Source organism: Triticum urartu, chromosome 6, assembly GCF_003073215.2.
Source record: "Triticum urartu cultivar G1812 chromosome 6, Tu2.1, whole genome shotgun sequence".
Classification (NCBI taxonomy): domain Eukaryota; kingdom Viridiplantae; phylum Streptophyta; class Magnoliopsida; order Poales; family Poaceae; genus Triticum; species Triticum urartu.
Window position 1 is genome coordinate 111,544,476 of NC_053027.1, and position 5,623 is coordinate 111,550,098.

A 5,623-nucleotide genomic window follows, 5' to 3' on the forward strand; every position below is an offset into this window, starting at 1 on the left:
CGCGCTTTGGACATTGTGCTGTGATGTCTGATTCCTCGTCCGTGACCGATACATCGTTTTGGACAATGATGTGGTGGACTTTCTTCCCTGAAGCGCGCCAACGAAACATAAAACCAGCAAGCAAAACATTCACACGCGACACGTGTTATTGTCGGTAGCTAGCTCTCGTAGTCGACCGTGGAAGATGAGGCTGGTGATAATGGGGAGTAATTTATATTAGTGTCATACATATGACACTAGTGTAAGTTACTATCTTCATAATGCAAAGTAACATAGTAATAGTGTCATAGATTGTTTCATTTATTAGCTTGTAGACTTATTTTATCTCGAGAAGCGCTATGTTACAGTAACATATTATGTTACCACAAGCACCTTTTTTCTTATTAAATACTTGCCACATAAGTAAAATTGTCTTGGAATGTGTTAAGTTACTATCTAAGTTACCCCTACTATGAGACTAGCCACAATGAAGAGTAACATACACTAGTAACATACACATATCCCTAGACTATGTTACTACCTTCATAGTGGGTAGTAACATAAGTGTGGTAACATGCAGAGCTTCATTTATTATGTTATAGACTGATATTGCATTAAGACATGTGATGTTATAGTAACTAGCTAAGTTACTACTACTACCTCTTTCTTCATTAACTCATTGCCACATAAACAAATTTGTTAAGTTGAATTCAATATTACTACTGAAGTTACTCCCACTGTGGGTAGTCTGACTAGCCTGATACACGTCCCGGATGCTCGGACAAACACACATCGGATTAATCGATCGACCCACTAGCGGACAGTTACCGGCTATGCCTTGGGCCTGCACGCCGGCCGCCGGGGTGCCACCAAAGTCCCGCGCCGCCTTCGGCTTTCGCTGGTGACGGACGGACGGACGGGCTGCGAATATCTGCTTGGTACATGCCGTGGTACGGAAGGGACGCGCCAAAGAAGGAACAAATGTGCGCCCTGCCTGTTGCTGCCACTTGTGCCAGAAAGCGCAAACACGCAGCTTTGGGAGAGCATGAACGAACGTAATAAGCTTGTTTAATGGATCTGCTTTTCGCAAAGAGGGCAAGCAGTTGGAGTCAAAAGTATCTCACTCTCGGTGGAGCGATGACGAGCCAGTAGCGGTCGATCGTGCGAAAGACACGATACAAAGTGGTGTCTGGGGTGCGGTGGCGTGCATAGTAAAATGGCCCGTGATTCCGGAATCTATGGTGTGTATAGTAAATTTCGGTGACGTTTGTTGCTTGCATACTCGCGCTTGTTTGGTGCATTTTTTCTTTCGTTTTCTCGCCTCACTCGAACACGGCAGCATCCACTATAGTAAACGCAGTGTAGCTTTTTTCTGGGCGGTGGAAAAGAAAATCACAGCCCGCTCTATCAGCGTGATTACAGTGATGTACACGCGACACGCAATAACTGCGGCATGCCGGTGATGCGGTCGATGTGCTCCAGCTAGACAGACATCCATGCAAGAAAACACGCGAGCACGTACGTGTAACGTCTACCTACGTCTACGTGCATGCGCGGGCGCCATCTTCACGGAACGTATGGCTGGCAGATAACCACATGCCGTACGAGCAACAGTATGGAGCTAGAGCATCTCCAGCTGTTGAGCCTTCAGAAGGCATTTTTTCGCCTCCTCGAAGCTGCCGACGAGAACTTTGGCCTGAGGACGGGAATTTTTTCACTCACCTGCGTCAACTGTTTCAGCCTCATCTTCATCGTCTCCGGCGGGTCATCTACAGGGAAGGGAAGCACCGCCGTTGAAAAGTCAGAACAAAACTTTAGTCGCGCCGACCCGCGACGAATTAGCAATCGAAATTTACCCGCATTTCGTTGAAGAGAAGTGAACAATCGATTCATTCGTAATTCATACAGAGGCTGGTCGTCTAATCAAACAGATCAGATGAAACGGAACTGAATGCGCGTACTTGGGGAGTGTATGGAGAGGGGGATCCCGATCTGCAACGGCTCGGAGGCCTCCGAGGAGGCACCTCAGGAGCACTGGTTGGCCGCGCCGGCGTTGGCGTTGGCGGCGACGGCGTAGAGGAGGTCGACCGCCGGGAGCGTCTCGACGAGGCGGCTCTTCCCGACGTCACAGGCGGCGCAACGCTGCGAGGGCGGGTCGAAGCGGAAGCACAGATCGAGGGAGCCGCGCAGCTCGTCGAGCTGGTCGTCGGTGACGCTCTGCGCGCGCTGCAGCGGCGAGCGGCGGCCCCTGCCCAGTATCCCGCGCCGCCGCCGCTCCCACGCCTCGTCCCGCTCGATGTCGGGCGACCACGACTTCTGCTTCTGCAGGCCCATCGCCCCCGCCGCACCCCTCAACCTGCTCCCGCCGCCCAGGGCCATCAGATGTGGCTGGAACCCCTTCCTCTCCTCCTCCATGGCCGCCGGCCTCCTCCTCCTCCGCGAGGGGGTGGCGGGGGATTTGGATGGGGGCGAGGAGGACCGCTGGGAAACCAGGGAGACTAGTAGAATGCCTGTGCGTTGCCACGGGCTTTTATATAATTTTATTTTTTCATACATAAACATAATGCATATCGAGTGGTACATGTAAACATAATTGAAATTCACATATAAAAACGTTTACATCGTCAAAAATACAAAAAAATGAATCAAACTGATGACTACATGAGTGAAGTTTTCAAATTTATATCACCTTTTATTAATTTTTTTAGTGGATACTAAGAGAGCAACTATGCATCAGTCGCCTATTTTTTTCAGTGGTAAAATTTTGTGATCGTCCACTTCTTCCTCCTCTTCATCTTCTTTTTTTGTCCCCATGGCCCATCCTCCGACACTGGTCGATGTCGGTGTCGATGTCATGCGCCACCCTACATGAGCCGCCTTCTTTCCCCGTTCACCGTTGCCCTAACACTAGTCACAGCCGGTGACAAAGCTGCCCCGCCTGAGCTACCTTGTCGGTCGATCACCGTTGACACCGATCCACCCTCAGACACTGGTTGTGACCGGTGTCGATGTCCCCGTGAACGACAAGCTGATTAGGAGCCCCAGAAATGCAAGGTTATAGGGTGATTTTTCAAACGCAAGGGTGAGGAACGACAAGCTGATCAGGAGCCCCATAAGCTGATCAAGGCAATTGCACCAGTATTGTCACAAAAGATTTTCATTGGACCCGATGCACTAGGTATGACACCTAGATCGGATATGAACTCCTTCATCCAGACTCCTTTGTTTGCTGCTTCCGAAGCAGCTATGTACTCCGTTTCACATGTAGATCCCGCCACAACGCTTTGTTTAGAACTGCACCAACTGACAGCTCCACCGTTTAATGTAAACACGTATCCGGTTTGCGATTTAGAATCGTCTGGATCAGTGTCAAAGCTTGCATCAACGTAACCATTTACGATGAGCTCTTTGTCACCTTCATATATGAGAAACATATCCTTAGTCTTTTTCAGGTATTTCAGGATGTTCTTGACCGTTGTCCAGTGATCCACTCCTGTATTAATTTGGTACCTCCCTGCTAGACTTATAGCAAGACACACATCAGGTCTGATACACAGCATTGAATACATGATAGAGCCTATGGCTGAAGCATAGGGAACATCTTTCATTTTCTCTCTATCTTCTGCATTGGTTGGGCATTGAGTCTTACTCAATTTCACATCTTGTAACACAGGCAAGAATCCTTTCTTTGTTTGATCCATTTTGAACTTCTTCAAAATTTTGTCAAGGTATGTGCTTTGTGAAAGTCCAATTAAGCGTCTTGATCTATCTCTATAGATCTTAATGCCCAATATGTAAGCAGCTTCGCCGAGGTCTTTTATTGAAAAACTCTTATTCAAGTATCCCTTTATGCTATTCAGAAATTCTATATCATTTCCGATTAGTAATATGTCATCTACATATAATATCAGAAATGCTACAGAGCTCCCACTCACTTTCTTGTAAATACAGACTTCTCCAAAAGTCTATACAAAACCAAATGCTTTGATCACACTATCAAAGCGTTTATTCCAACTCTGAGAAGTTTGCACCAGTCCATAAATGGATCGCTGGAGCTTGCATACTTTGTTAGCTCCCTTTGGATCGACAAAACCTTCCGGTTGCATCATATACAACTCTTCTTCCAGAAATCCATTCAGGAATACAGTTTTGACATCCATCTACCAAATTTCATAATTATAAAATGCGACAATTGCTAACATGATTCGGACAGATTTAAGCATCGCTACGGGTGAGAAGGTCTCATTGTAGTCAATCCCTTGAACTTGCCGAAACCCTTTTGCGACAAGTCGAGCTTTGTAGACAGTGATATTACCGTCGGCGTCAGTCTTCTTCTTGAAGATCCATTTATTCTCAATTGCTTGCCGATCATTGGGCAAGTCAACCAAAGTCCGTACTTTGTTCTCATACATGGATCCCATCTCAGATTTCATGGCTTCAAGTCATTTTGCGGAATCTGGGCTCACCATCGCTTCTTCATAGTTCGTAGGTTCATCATGATCTAGTAGCATGACTTCCAGAACAGGATTACCGTACCACTCTGGTGCGGATCTTACTCTGCTTGATATACGAGGTTCAGTAGTATCTTGTTCTGAAGTTTCATGATCATTATCATTAGCTTCCTCACTAATTGGTGTAGGTGTCACAGAAACTGGTTTCTGCGATGTACTACTTTCCAATAAGAGAGCAGGTACAGTTACCTCGTCAAGTTCTACTTTCCTCCCACTCACTTCTTTCGAGAGAAACTCCTTCTCTAAAAAGTTTGCGAATTTAGCAACAAAAGTCTTCCCTTCAGATCTGTGATAGAAGGTGTATCCAATAGTTTCCTTTGGATATCCTATGAAAACACATTTCTCCGATTTGGGTTCGAGCTTATCAGGTTGAAGCTTTTTCACATAAGCATCGCAGCCCCAAACTTTCAGAAACAACAACTTTGGTTTCTTGCCAAACCACAGTTCATAAGGCGTCGTCTCAACGGATTTTGATGGTGCCCTATTTAACGTGAATGCGGCCGTCTCTAAAGCATATCCCCAAAACGATAGCGGTAAATCAGTAAGAGACATCATAGATCGCACCATATCTAGTAAAGTACGATTACGACGTTCGGACACACCATTACGCTGTGGTGTTCCGGGTGGCGTGAGTTGCGAAACTATTCCGCATTGTTTCAAATGTACACCAAACTCGTAACTCAAATATTCTCCTCCACGATCAGATCGTAGGAATTTTATTTTCTTGTTACGGTGATTTTCAACTTCACTCTGAAATTCTTTGAACTTTTCAAACGTTTCAGACTTATGTTTCATTAAGTAGATATACCCATATCTGCTTAAGTCATCTGTGAAGGTGAGAAAATAACGATATCCGCCACGAGCCTCAACATTCATCGGACCACATACATCTGTATGTATGATTTCCAACAAATCTGTTGCTCTCTCCATAGTACCGTAGAACGATGTTTTTGTCATCTTACCCATAAGGCACGGTTCGCAAGTACCAAGTGATTCATAATCAAGTGGTTCCAAAAGTCTATCAGTATGGAGTTTCTTCATGCGCTTTACACCGATATGACCCAAACGGCAGTGCCACAAATAAGTTGCACTATCATTATCAACTCTGCATCTTTTGGCTTCAACATTATGAA

The 5,623-nt window shown here is 45.9% G+C and overlaps 1 pseudogene; it reads right to left on the bottom strand.

The window, feature by feature from the left end:
* Nucleotides 1-1,325: 1,325 nt before the first annotated feature.
* LOC125515767 lies at nucleotides 1,326-2,461 on the bottom strand (annotated as a pseudogene).
* Between the last annotated feature and the right edge of the window lie 3,162 nt (nucleotides 2,462-5,623).